This window comes from Octopus sinensis, linkage group LG24 (assembly GCF_006345805.1).
Source record: "Octopus sinensis linkage group LG24, ASM634580v1, whole genome shotgun sequence".
NCBI classification, from domain to species: Eukaryota; Metazoa; Mollusca; class Cephalopoda; order Octopoda; family Octopodidae; genus Octopus; species Octopus sinensis.
Genome location: NC_043020.1, coordinates 9,241,066 through 9,256,065, shown reverse-complemented (window position 1 = coordinate 9,256,065; position 15,000 = coordinate 9,241,066). Strand labels below are relative to the sequence as shown.

The 15,000-nt window shown below is 40.3% G+C and overlaps 1 protein-coding gene across 3 annotated transcripts in view; it reads right to left on the bottom strand.

The window, feature by feature from the left end:
- LOC115224063 (probable tubulin polyglutamylase ttll-15) overlaps positions 1–15,000 on the bottom strand; it is an 86,770-nt gene that overhangs the window by 50,988 nt on the left and 20,782 nt on the right. For 2 of the 3 annotated variants that reach the window (XM_029794864.2, XM_036512684.1), the window contains exon 1: positions 4,292–5,590. The exons of the other annotated variant lie outside the window; for it this stretch is intronic. The gene's annotated coding sequence lies outside the window, so the exon portion shown is untranslated. Of the gene's footprint in view, positions 1–4,291; positions 5,591–15,000 lie in introns of those variants that run through there. 3 annotated transcript variants of the gene reach the window in all.

Sequence of the window (15,000 nt, the reverse complement as noted above, 5' to 3'; positions counted from 1 at the left end):
CTGGGTGAGTGGGCAGGACAGAGACCATAATAGAGATTAATAATATATTTTATTTCGGTTCGGTCAGTTTCTTGCTACTCTGTGTTTCACCTGTGGGAGTGCACAGGGTCTTCCGGCAAGTTATTGTGGCTTTTTTTTCAACAAATTTTATTCAACAAAAACAATAACAATATTCAACAAAAACATCTTTAACCCTTTAGCATTTAAACCGGCCATATCCGGCCAAAAATATTCTACCTGTTTTATGTTCAAACTGGCCAGATCTGGTCTCTCACAGGAGGAGGAGGAAGAAAAGGAGAGGGAAAGGAGGAGGTAAATGGTAGTGAAGGTGGGGAGGGACACATATGCAAGAGGAAAGTGGGAGCATGATTGGGAAGGAGAATGCATCCATACATACATACATACATACATGCATGCATATATATATATATATATATATATTCTTTTACTTATTTCAGACATTTGACTGCAGCCATGCTGGAACACCACCTTTTAATCAAACAAATTCACCCCAGGACTTATTCTTTGTAAGCCTAGTACTTATTCTATTAGTCTTTTTTTTGTTGAACCACTAGATTACAGGGACATAAACACACCAACATCGGTTGTGAAGCAATGGCGGGGGGAAAAACACAGAGATACAAACATACATACATATATATATGTATGTATATATATATATGACGGATTTCTTTCAGTTTCCATCTACTAAATCCATTCACAAGGCTTTGGTCAGCCCAAGACTAAAGGAGAAGACACTTGCCCAAGATGCCATGCAGTGGGACTTAACCCGGAACCATGTGATACACATATAATATATATACACTGAACTGCAAAAGAAATGCAATTTTTCCAAATGTCATTTTTATATGGTAAATTCTGAGAATTTATTTCAGGGATGTAAGTGTAAATATTCCAAGACTTTCTGGTTTATGGCTGAGACCCAAATTGCAGGAAACCTTTCAACTTTCCCTGAAATGAGACGCTAAAACGCAGCTGCGTTGAATGCCGTGGGTGGTAGTCGCGAATAATTATCATGAAAACCGAAATGCATGTGCATCTCATGAAGGTTTTGGGTATAAAAATCAACTTGAACCGCGTTCCTGGCATTCGTAATTTGGAAGCATCAAGTATGAGCCGATTGTCAGCAGTGCAGAGAGAACAAGCTATCGACCGATTGCAAGCAGGGCAGCGTGTCCTGGTTGTTGCGAAAGCTTACAATGTCCATATCAGCACCATCCATCTCATGCAACAGCAATACAACAACACCAACAGCACTGTAGACTGTGCCTGCAGAGGGCACCCCCAGATGACCACGCCCATGCAGGACCACTTCATCCACCTGCAACACATCCGTGATCACTTCAGACTGGCCAGCGTGACAGCCCGCAAGACCATTGGCACTGGACAGCAACTCATCAGCAATGACATGGTATGACATCAACTGACCACCAACAACCTGCGCTGCTGTCATCCTGCTAAAGGGCCTGTCCTCACCACCTGCCACCATCAGGTACGTCTACAGAGGGCTACACAGCACCGACATTGGTGGTATCAACAATGGAGGTCAACAGTTTTCTCTGAAAAGAGCCGGTACTGTGTTTCTACCTCGGATGGCAGAGTGAGGGTGTGGCGTAGGAGGGGTGAATGCTACAGAGACGTATGGAGTGGTTAAAGCATCATAGTTTGGGGTGCTATAGGCCTGAATCAGAGAATTGGGCACCATGTGTTCCAAAATGTTGGTGCAGGCAGAGGGAATGGCATCACAGCACAGCACTACGTTGACCAGATCCTAAGACCTCACATCATGCCCTTCTTCACGTGTCACCATAGCCACGTGTTCCAGCAGGACAATGCTCCCTCCCACACGGCCAGGGTTACCATGGACCTTCTGCAACAACACAACACTAGGACCATGCCATGGCCAGCTCTCAACCTGGATTTGAACCCAATTGAACACCTGTGGGATGAAATCCTGAGATAGTTGAACCAGGTGGTCCCAAGGCCAAAAACTCATGTGGAATTGGTGGTAGCTTTCCTCAGGGTCTGGGCGCAGGTGCCAATGGCTTTTGTGAACCGCCTCATGCATTCCTAGTATCAATGTTGTATGGCCGTTTTGAATACCCTGGGAGGCCATACACGGTATTGAACATGGCAGGCCCTACAATCTCGATGTGCTGGATCCACCCACTACCAGAACCCATGACAACAACACATAGACTGTGGTGAAAGTGCATCCAAGAAACTGACTTTATCGGATTTATCAAATTTTATCTCTGACATAATGAAACTAAAACATATTCACAGTCACACACATGTGTGTGTGTGTAGGGGATGGTATGTAGATAAAGAATTTAACTTGTCTATCTGAAAGAAAATTGGTGGAGTATATTATATACCTCTGCACTCACCATGAATGGATATGCATACACACACATAAGCATGCATACACATGCACACACACACACACGTATGCATATCATCATCATCTTTATCATCATTATTTAACGTCCATTTTCCATGCTGACATGGGTTGGATGGTTTGACAGGAGCTGACAGGTCAAAAGATTACCCCTAGCTCTGCTCTCTGTTTTGCCATGGTTTCTATGGCTGGATGGCCTTCCAGATGCCGACCACTTTAGAGCATGTACTGGGTGCTTGTTATGTAGCACCAGCATCAGGGAGGTCACCAAAGAACTTACAAAGATAAAGACCCTTCAAGTGAGGTTGAGGAATATTCGCACCTGCATAACCGGCGTGGTGCAGAGGACTGGGCAGGGTGAGTGGGCGGGTAAGTTTGCAAAAGCACAGAAGAGATGCAGGAAATGGAGGAGAGGGGTATTCAGTCAGTGGGGAGCACGGGTGGAGGGAGCGTGTGTAAGGAAGATAAGTTGTGGGCGTCTTCTCAGGAGCAGATTGTGTGCAGGGGAAGAGACAACAACGAGATACCATTAGGGCCCCGGTTTTGCTAAGCTAGATGGAACTTCTCAAGCACAACAAACCACCAATCCTCTCAGTCCTTTGCCATCTTGTCTGTCAGCATCAACATCTAAATCATTTCTCTCCCCTTCGTTCCATGTCTTCCTGGACTTTCCTCTTCAACAGATTCCCTCCATATTTAGAGATCAGCACTTCCCTATGCCACCATCATCATCCATACACATCACACAGCCATATCAGCACAATGATCCTAACCCTTACACTCTCTATCCAATTTCTTTAGGCTCAATTTTTTTCTCAACACATTTGCACTTTCTTGTACATTTACAGCGATATTGTACATTTAGTGGAGCATACTTATTTCAACCCTTTTCAGGTCCTTTGCATTCACTACCATGTAGCATTGCTGTCCGTGTGCATGTGTCATACGTCATACAGTCTGCGTTTCACTGTGAGAGGGAGGCCTTTTGTTACCAACAAAAGTAACAGCTTCCTTAGATTTTTTCTAACGACGTCTAATTCTAGCAACTATGTTTTCAGAGACCTGAATCCGATGGACTTTGGCATATGGTCTATCCTTGAAAGCAAAACCTGTGCTAATTCTTACATGAGTCTCAGAGTTCTTGAGCACCATTCGGAAAATGCTGGGATGAAATCTCCGAAGAAACTGTTCATGTCACTTGTTCCCAAGTATATATATATATAGACACACATACATACACGTGGATATATGGAGAAAGAGAGGGAGAGAATGATACATACATATACTTGTATAAACACATACAAATGCTTGAATTATTGCGTAAACATGCCACATACATACATGTACCCATACACCAACCCACACACACGCATGCACACGCACACATATATATTGAACATACGAATGTATATTGACTCATACACACACGCATATACATAAATACAAAGAGAGAAAGAGAGAGAGACAGATAGACAGACAGACCAACAGACAGACAGATAGATAGACACAGACACACAGAGAGGCAGGCAGACAGGTAGACAGGCAGACAGAGGGGCAGGCAAGCAAATAGACAAACTGATAGATAGATAGATAGACAGACAGACAGACACATATAGATAAACAGACAGACAGAGAAGCAGGCAAGCAGACAGACAGATTGACAGATAGACAGACAGACAGGCAGGCAGGCAGACAGACTGACAGGCAGGCAGACAGACAGACAGACAGACAGACAGACAGATAGATAGATAGAAAGAAAAAAGACAGACAGACAGATAGATAGATAAATAGATAACCAGGAATATAGACATGTAGACAGACAGATAGATTGATAGACAGACGGACAAAATGTTTCACTGAATTACTTACTGTGCTTGAAGATGTTGAAGAATTAACTGAAAGTTTCTCCAAATGCTAATGAATTAATCCCAAAGTTCTGTATACTGCAGACTAATAGAATTTGTCTATCCTTAAGGAGTCACCAATTTAACTGTCTTAAGGGACTAACTGTGTGTCTCTCTTATATTCACTTTATTTCTCACTTAATTTGCCCCTAATCTTAGTAACTGAGACTTGAATATGTTTTCAGGGATACAAGATATAACCCCCAAATTTAAACACTGCAGTTTTATCAGACCAGCCCTACTTTAAATGGTTTATACTTTTAGATTTTAGCAGCAAAAATCTAATCCTTTGAACAATCAAACAAGATTTGAGAACATCAGGAAAACATAACTTATCCCTAAATGTTATTTGTTCAGACAGAAATATTTTTAAGGGTATAATTTGCGATCCGCTATTCTATGCCAAGTGTAAACTAAAGCGACTAGATCTAAATTTGTTAAGGATCAATAGCAGATAGAAATACTTTAGAGAAAAAATTGGGGCCTATTCTCTAACTATAAACGGCCAAGTGATGGGTCTGTTTAGAAGTTTAACCCCTTCCTGCCAGTAAAAATGGTCAGGAAAGACAGCTGACACTTGATGCATTAGCTTTGTTGGAGGTTAACAGTCTAGTTCTAGGGTTAACACTTAAGATTTACAAATATTAAGAAGAAACAGCTTACCTATTATATAAGGAACTTCAGTGTTACTCATGTCAGGTGTCAGATATTCAACAGAATTCCATCAGGAACAGCAACAAGTGGATTGACTCGACCCCTTGTATATCTAAGACTGAAGTCACAAATAGCTGATTCCCTCTTATTAGCAGTCCAGGTCTTCTATATGATAGGGATAGATAAGCAATCCCTAATATTAACAGCCTAATTCTTTGATATAATGAGATAAAAAGAAAGATGAGCCTTAATACTAACAGTCCAAGATTTTACACTGACAGGAATTAGTAAATGAGCCCTTAACAGCCTAATTCTTCAGCACAAAAGCAACAAACCAATGATTCCCCTGTTATTATTATTATTATTATTATTATTATTAACAACCCAGGTTTTCAACAAAATGGCTACGAATTTCAAAGCCCTCACTATAAAGAGTTGAGATATGAGGTATGGTCAAACTAGAAGAGAGAACCCTTAGTAGTAATAATCCGAGGTTGACATGTGCAGTAGCGTGGTAGGAGTGCTTGATCCTCAATCTTTAATCTGAACAATCCCAGAATTCAGTGTGGTAGAGAGAGAGAGAGAGAGAGAGAGAATCTGTGAGGTTTTCTTCAATAATTTAGATTATAAATGATGGAATGTCTGAAGGTGTGTGTGAGAGAGGGGGGAGAAGATTGTGTGTGAGTGAGAGACAGAGAGTGTGTGTATGTGTGTGTACGTGCATGTGTACACGCGTGTTTGTGATTGTATGTGTGTGTGCGTTTGTGATTGTATGTGTGTGTTTGTGATTGTATGTGTGCGTTTGTGATTGTATGTGTGCGTTTGTGATTGTATGTGTGTGTGTGTGTTAGTGATTGTATGTGTATATGTGTCCGTGTGTTTGTGATAGTATGTGTGTGTGCGTTTGTGATTGTATGTGTGTGTTTGTGATTGTATGTGTGCGTTTGTGATTGTATGTGTGTGTGTGTTAGTGATTGTATGTGTATATGTGTCCGTGTGTTTGTGATTGTATGTGTGTGTGCGTTTGTGATTGTATGTGTGTGTTTGTGATTGTATGTGTGCGTTTGTGATTGTATGTGTGTGTGTGTTTGTGATTGTATGTGTGTGTGCTTGTGATTGTATGTGTGCGTTTGTGATTGTATGTGTGCGTTTGTGATTGTATGTGTGTGTGTGTTTGTGATTGTATGTGTGTGTGCTTGTGATTGTATGTGTGCGTTTGTGATTGTATGTGTGTGTGTGTTAGTGATTGTATGTGTGTGTGCTTGTGATTGTATGCGTGCGTTTGTGATTGTATGTGTGTGTGTGTTAGTGATTGTATGTGTATATGTGTCCGTGTGTTTGTGATAGTATGTGTGTGTGCTTGTGATTGTATGTGTGCGTTTGTGATTGTATGTGTGTGTGTGTTAGTGATTGTATGTGTACATGTGTCCGTGTGTTTGTGATAGTATGTGTGTGTGCTTGTGATTGTATGTGTGCGTTTGTGATTGTATGTGTGTGTGTGTGTGTTTGTGATTGTATGTGTGTATGTGTCCGTGTGTGTGTGAGAAAGTTTGAAAGTGTGTAAAGTTGCTCAGACAGGGATAATTTATGTACATAAGAGAGTGATGGGGGTGGGGGAGCAAGGTGAATGAACTAAAGGGACAATGAGTGAGAGTGTGAGGGAGACAATAAGAGGGGGAAAGTGGGTGTGGGAGGAAAGGAGGAGTTAGAGAAAGAGAAAGTGAAGGTGAGGAAGAGGTTGGGGTAGATAGGTGGGGGAGAGAGAGAGATAAAAAAGATAGATAGATAAATAAATAGAGAGAGAGAAAAAGATAGACAGATAGAGAGAGAGAGAGAGAGAAAGCGAAAGAGAGAAAAAAGATAGATAGACAGATAGATAGATAGATACATACATACATACATACATACATACACAGACAGACAGACAGACAGACAGATAGATAGAGATAACTTTTTATTGTAGCCACACAGGGCTAAACACAGAATAAAAATGGACGAAATACAATGTAGAATTTTTTCTTTTCGAGGTGGGATGGGTGGGGCACAAAAAAAAAACACGTTTGATCAATAGGGATCTGTGGGTTGTGTGGTGTATAGACAGACAGACAGACAGACAGATAGATAGATAGATAGATAGATAGATAGATAGATAGCTACATACATAGATAGATAGATAGCTACATACATAGATAGATAGATAAATAGATACATACATACATAGACAGATAGATGGTTACATAGACAGACAGACAGATAGATAGGTAGATAGATAAAAATAGAAATATACTTAGATAAAAAGATGGATAGCTAGATAGAGAGTGAGAGTAAAAGAATAGATAGATAAAACAGTTGATAGATAGAAAGATAAACAGAGAGGTGAAGGACAAAGAGTGGAAGAATACCAGAGAAGAAAGAGAGAAGTGAATGAGAAGAGGAAGAAATGAGTGAAAGAGTGAAGAAAAGAGAGGATGCGAGAGAGAGGGAAGGATGCAGGTAGATTGTGTACTGAAAGTTTGAAGAGAGAGAGGAAGAAAGAGAGAGAGAGAGAGACAGAGAGAAAGAGAGAGAGACACACACACATAGAGAGAGAGAGACAGACAGACAGACAGAGAGAGAGACAGAGAGAGGGAGAGACAGACAGGGAGACAGAGAGAGAGACAGAGAGAGAGACAGACAGAGAAAGAAAATGAGTGACAGGGAGTATTGGGAGTGGTAGGATGAGTAGAGACAGAAATGTAGATCTGTATTAGAGAAGGAAGAGAGAGAGAGAGGGGGGCAGAGATGACAGGAATAAGAACAGTAAGAGGAGCAAGAAGAATATAAAAATTAAAAACAAACATAAAACAGAAGGAAATGGGGAAAAATGAAGAAAAATGTTTTAGTGTTGTCGTTTATTTTCTCACGGGTCATGGGAGGAATGTATAATGTGGCTATTTGAATGTGCGTATATGTGTATATGCATATAAATGATATATAATGACCTCAGGAAGTTGAACCTTTCAGGTGAGATGACGAAGGACCGAGATACTGAAGCCTGGCCTGGGTCAAGAAAACCCTGACCCAACAGAAGAAGGGTTAAGACCGATCCTTCTGGTTGTATTATAAAGCGGAGAGCTGGTAGAAACATTAGCACGCTGGGCGAAATGCTTAGCGGTATATTCCGTCTGCCGTTACATCATGAGTTCAAATTCCGCCGAGGTCGACTTTACCTTTCATCCTTTCGGGGTCGATAAATTAAGTACCAGTTACGCACTGGGGTCGATATAATCGACTTAATTCATTTGTCTGTCCTTGTTTGTCCCCTCTGTGTTTAGCCCCTTGTGGGTAATAAAGAAATAGGTATTCCGTCTGCCGTTACGTTGTGAGTTCAAATTCCGCCGAGGTCGACTTTGCCTTTCATCCTTTCAGGGTCGATAAATTAAGTACCAGTTACACACTGGGGTCGATGTAATCGACTTAATACCTATGTCTGTCCTTGTTTGTCCCTTCTATGTTTAGCCCCTTGAGGGCAATAAAGAAATATGTATTATAAAGCACTGGAGGTAGTGGCACACAAAAGCACCCTTACAGTACCACATAAAGGCATCCAGCACAGTCTATAAAGTGGTTGGCATGTTAGGAAGGGCATCTGGCCGAAGAAACCATGCCAAATCAGACTGGGGTCTGGTGCAGCTCCCCAGCTTGCAGGCTCTGGTCAAACCATCCAACCCATACCAGCATGGATACGGACATTAAATAATGATGATAATGATTTATATATATACACAAATATATGTATGTATAAATGGGCACAGGAGTTGCTGTGTGGTAAGAAGCTGCTTCCCAACCACATGGTTCCAGGTTCAGAGTCCCACTGCATGGCACCTTAGGTAAGTGTCTTCTACTGTAGCCTTGGGCCGACCAAAGCCTTTTGAGTGGATTTGGTAGATGGAAACTGAAAGAAACATGTCGTATATATATATAATATATATATATATACATATATATATATATATATATATATATATACACGTATGTATGTGTGTGTCTGTGTTTGTCCCCCAACATCGCTTGACAACCGATGCTGGTGTGTTTACGTCCCCGTCACTTAGTGGTTCGGCAAAAAGAATAAGTCTTGGGGTCAATTTGCTTGACTAAAGGCGGTGCTCCAGCATGGCCACAGTCAAATGACTGAAACAAGTAAAGGAGTAAAAGAGATACATAATCAAAGGATGAAACCACTAAAATTAATGAACTTTATCAGTAGCCAGCAGATAAAAAATAACTCTTTGGTAAAATTCATATTTAAGAGATTATATAATTGTACAGAACAGAATTATAATTAAGAGCACAGAAGCTACGATGCCTCTATGCTGAAAACAAATGCTAAATACGTCCAGCCACTCTGAAGGACCACCTTATAATATACTCAGGTTGAAACCAGGAAAAGTGGAATGACCAAAAATTCATAAAATAGTTTAAATAGTTTTGGATTGATCAGTTTTGGGATTAATTTAACAAATTTTCCTTCATCAGCAAAACATACTGAGTGAAATAAATGAAAATTTTTATACATACCCGCATTAATGCACATGCAAAATGCAAGTGCATACAAATATTCGCAAACATATATGCATCTAATTTTGAAGTCCACCTCAACATCTGTGTATTTGGTCAGAATAGTACAGGAGTAACTAAACTGACTCTCAGTGAATAGGATACATCTAAATATAATTAAAGGATGAAACCATTAAAATTAATGGGTTTTATCAGTGGCCAGCAGACAAAAAAAATAACCTTTTTGGTAAAATTCATATTTAAGAGAAATATAATTGTATGTATATATATATATATATATATATATATATATATAAGGAAGACAACAGATGGAAAATATGATATACCTATCATCATCATCATTGTTTAACATCCGCTTTCCATGCTAGCATGGGTTGGACGTATGACTGAGGGATGGCGAACCAGATGGCTGCACCAGGCTTCAATCTTCAGTGTGGACAACCTGGTAAAAATTCAAGTGAGTGGACAAATGAAAGAAAGGGCAATCAACACATTTATTTGGAGTTGCATGTTTTATTCAAAACAGTTTGGTTCAGATTCTGTGCTACTTCAAGTATCAAATCCCCATTATATATATATATATATATAATTTAACAATTAAGGATAACTTCTTAATAAGGAATCTTAACATTAAGATTCCTTATTAAGAAGTTATCCTTAATTGTTAAATTTATTCTGAAGAAAAACTTTTCCTACCCGACATGCAGTTCGAGAAAGCCCGCCATTTACCGAATATATGATTATAAACATCTCCATGTGCTTCGCCGGAGAGAGTAGATGTCTGTTCGACTTCGCCAGGTAGGTAATGTGGTCGTTATTTATGATGTGTTCAGAATCAGTTCTACTGATGAACATAGACGTATTTTAGCGTTAAGTATGAAATCACAGGTGATATAGAACTAAATTCATTTTTTAAATGTCTTGCTTTGGAAAACTGCATTAGGTACGATTAGTGAAATTTTGGTAGTAATGACTTATGTCCCTCTTAGTATGAGGCATTTATGTATAATAATGCCCTCTATACAATATAAATATATATATATATATATGTACACTTATTAATCCAAGGGGAGGCAATGTGAGCAGCAACTAAAGGAACATTACAAAATCCACAGAAAGATCAAACATATACATATACAGAGTGCAAACGATTTTGTTGAGCTTGTGCTGGACTCAAACTGGTCACAAGTAGTCACCTCTCCAACAAGAGGCGACAACACCTTGGACCTGCTCTTCACCACAACTCCTGAAGCGGTTATCAATTGCACTACGGAGGAACCTCTAGGTGACTCTGATCATGCTATGATCATCGCCAATCTGGCTCTTGCGGGCAACAAAAACCTGAACCATCTCCAATCTGCTTCCTTCGATTGGAAGAGAGCAGATTGGAACCTGTACCACACTGAACTACAGCACCCAAACTGGCGTGAATTCTACAACTCTGGAGATGTGAATACTATACTCCAGAGTATCCTGGACTCAATATGGGCAGCATGTGCAGCATCAGTGCCACGTAAACAAAAAAAGAAGAACCGCCCCAAAAGGGCAATTTGGGAAACTTCAGCGGTCCGACTTGCCAGGAGGGAACGTCGGACTGCTGAACGGGAATACAGGTTGCATAAATCAGACACCAACAGGAAGAAGCGGAATAAATCCTCCAACCATCTCAAGCAAGTGACAAAAAAAGCAGTGCTTGAATTTGAACAGTGCATAGCAGCCAATCCTGACAGCAAGGTTTTCTGGAAATATGTGCACTCAAAGCAGAGACCTCACTCTCCAGTGGGCCCTCTTCGCAACCCTCACACAAACAGATCACTGACGACCCCAAGGAATGCGCAGAACTCATTGCCGAGTGCTATGCAAACATATTCACTGTTGAAAGTCAAAATGTACCATCTTCACCATCACTAACAGCAAACTCCATAACAACTATGGAATTTACACCTGCAATGCTGCGACGTCACCTTCAAAATAAGCGCAACTATGCCTCCCCTGGTCTCGATGGAGTTACATACCTGCTTCTCAAACGTGGCAGGCACTTCCTTTTACACCAGCTTTCTATTTTCTTCCAGTACTGTCTCAACAATGGTGCTACTCCGGAGCAGTGGAAAACTGCCAGTGTCATTCCTCTGTTCAAAAAGGGCGACCGCACATCACCTGTCAACTATCGCCCAGTCAGTCTCACTAGCTGTATTGCAAAACTGATGGAATCGTGTGTCAGAGAAACACTCTGGAACTTCTGGAGCTCTCACAGTCTCATCCGACCCTCACAATATGGATTTGTCCCTAACTCCAGCTGCAGTGACCAGCTTGTCGAGTTCCTGAGGACATTACTCAGATTACTGACAGTGGCTCATGGGTGGATGTTGTCTACCTTGACTTTGCTAAGGCTTTCAACTCTGTGCCACACAAAAAGGCTTATGGTGAAACTCTCTGCAATGGGTGTGGGGGATGACCTTTTTAACTGGTTGAAATCCTTCATCCTCAGCCGAAAGGAGGTAGTCACAGTTCTAGGACAGCACTCTACACCATATGAGATGTCATCGGGTGTACCACAGGGATCTGTCCTTGGTCCCCTCTTGTTTGTGGCATACATTAACGACATAGATGCCAATTTAAAGAATGCCACAGTATTGAAATATGCAGACGACATCAAGCTGTACCTTGAAATCAAGAGGACAGATCCTGATGTCTACAACTCTTTCCTGCAATCAGACCTAGACACAATGCAGCAATGGATCACAGACTGGCAACTGAAACTGGCTGTGGACAAGTGTACCACCATGCATTTTGGGAGAAAAAACCCTGCGTTCACATACTCCCTCCACAACACTGATATCAAGAAATCCTCTTGCGAGCGTGACCTAGGCATCACTGTCAGCAGTGATTGCGTTGGACAAAGCATATCTCTAAGATTGTCAGGAAGGCCGAGGGTGTCTTGGCATCACTCAGCAAGGTCTTTTGTTAGCCGCTCTCCAGCCATCTATTTAAAACTGTATACAGCTATGGTACGACCACACTTGGAATTCGCATCATCAGTTTGGAACCCCTATCTTGCACAGAACATTGACCTCCTGGAATCTGTCCAGAGACATGCAACCAAACGCATACCCTCCATCAGACACCTACCATATTCTGAGCGCCTTGTTTCCCTGGGCATGGATTCACTGAAGCTCCGGCGTTCGGCGACGGACTTGGTAAACACCCACAAAGTTATCAACCACCTCACCAACAACAACACTGAACACCTTTTTGATCTCCATGTGTCTAACACACGTGGACATGCCTACAAAGTCAGAGAAAACAATACAGCTCCCATGACTTTCGGAAACATTTTTCACGCTCAGAGTTGCTGAAGCATGGAATAAATGCCTGCGTCAGTTGTTGACTGCCATGACACTGCATCTTTTAAGGCCCTCATGCTTCCGAAATCCGCCGGAAACTACACCTGATTATATATACACTTTAGATGAGTTGTAGTGCACCTGAGCACTGTACACAATTATTATTATTATTATTATTATATATCAATATTATTTATATCTACGGAACAGATATAAAAGTTGACATTAAAAATATTATAGTTAGTAATATATAAATATATAAACAGCATAATAATGTATTAGTGATGATTATATGAATATGATTGGTGGTAATAATAGGGATATAGTAGGTGATAATGGTAATAAAAAATATTAGTCATAATAATAATGATGGTAATAGTAAGAATAACAATAGAATAAATATACCTGCTGAAAACAGCACAATGATGTGTAAATAATATTGGTGGATCATAGTATTGGAAGGGGGCAAGGGTTCGGAGGGATCAGTAATACTAGATCCCGTAACAGGTTGAAGAAGTGTAATTGTAGGGACCCATCAGTATGTCTGATTAGCGGAAATTGTCGCCAGGAAAATGTGATTTATAAATGTAGTGTTGAGACTCAAGAAGGCCAGAGAAAAATATACATTGGTAGTTAAATAGACTTCAAGCAGAGGTAGGGGGGGGGAGGATAAAAAATTTTTTTTTTGCATATCCGTAATCTCCGACATCGTAAACGCAGGAATCTGAAGAAATTTTTTTTCAAAACAAATGCATTAGGCGCAGGAGTGGCTGTGTGGTAAGTAGCTTGCTAATCAACCACATGGTTCCAGGTTCAGTCCCACTGCGTGGCATCTTGGGCAAGTGTCTTCTGCTATAGCCCCGGGCCGACCAATGCTTTGTGAGTGGATTTGGTAGACGGAAACTAAAAGAAGCCTGTCGTATATATGTATATATATATGTGTGTGTGTGTTTGTCCCCCTAGCATTGCTTGACAACCGATGCTAGTGTGTTTACGTCCCCGTCACTTAGCGGTTCGGCAAAAGAGACCAATAGAATAAGCACTAGGCTTACAAAGAATAAGTCCCGGGGTCGATTTGATCGACTAAAGGCGGTGCTCCAGCACGGCCGCAGTCAAATGACTGAAACAAGTAAAAGAGTAAAAAAGAGTAAAGAGTAGGAATCTGAAGAAATTTTTTCGAAACAAATGCATTATTCAAGGAGAGATGCGAAACTGAATTAGCCCCGAAAACTGATGTAAAATGAGAAAGGATCAGAGACAGTGTAAGCTATTGGGTAAGGACACTGACAGAGAGGAACGACAAAGGAAAGACTGACTGTGGATAACCAGAGAAATTCTTTAACTGATATCCGAACAGAAAATGACCCAAGCAATACAGACTGCAAAAAACAAAAAAAAAAATTATCCGAAAGTGAAGAAAATTATCAGAAATAAAAGTTGGGAAAGAAAAACAAAATCGGATGAAAAGAAAAATGTTTTCAGATTGAAAATCTTCATACAAAAACAAAACAAATATATCTATAAAAAAAAAAGATTATATGAACGTGTGTGTGTGTAATATATGTATATACACATAAATATGCACACACATATATATATGGATAAATGTATGTGTATATGTGTGTGTGTGTATACGTGTATTACATAAGCATGTGTGTGTGAGTGTACATGTGTGTACATATGTATATATATAAAAGTGTGTGTGTGTGTGCGCATGTATATATATATATATATATATGTTAGGAGGTATATAATGATCCTCCCTGGAATTGAGAACAGAGAAGCTGGATGGATGGAATATACACACTCACACACATGCAAATATACATATTATATATAACACACAGTCATATTATATGTATATATATATATATATATATGTGTGTGTGTGTGTGTGTGTATACATATATATATATAGTATTGGAAGGGGGCAAGGGTTCGGAGGGATCAGTAATACTAGATCCCATAACAGGCCGAAGAAGTGTAATTGTAGGGACCCATCAGTATGTCTGATTAGCAGAAATTGTCGCCAGGAAAATGTGATTTATAAATGTAGTGTTGAGACTCAAGAAGGCCAGAAAAAAATATACATTCGTATATATTTACAGTAATCCCTCAC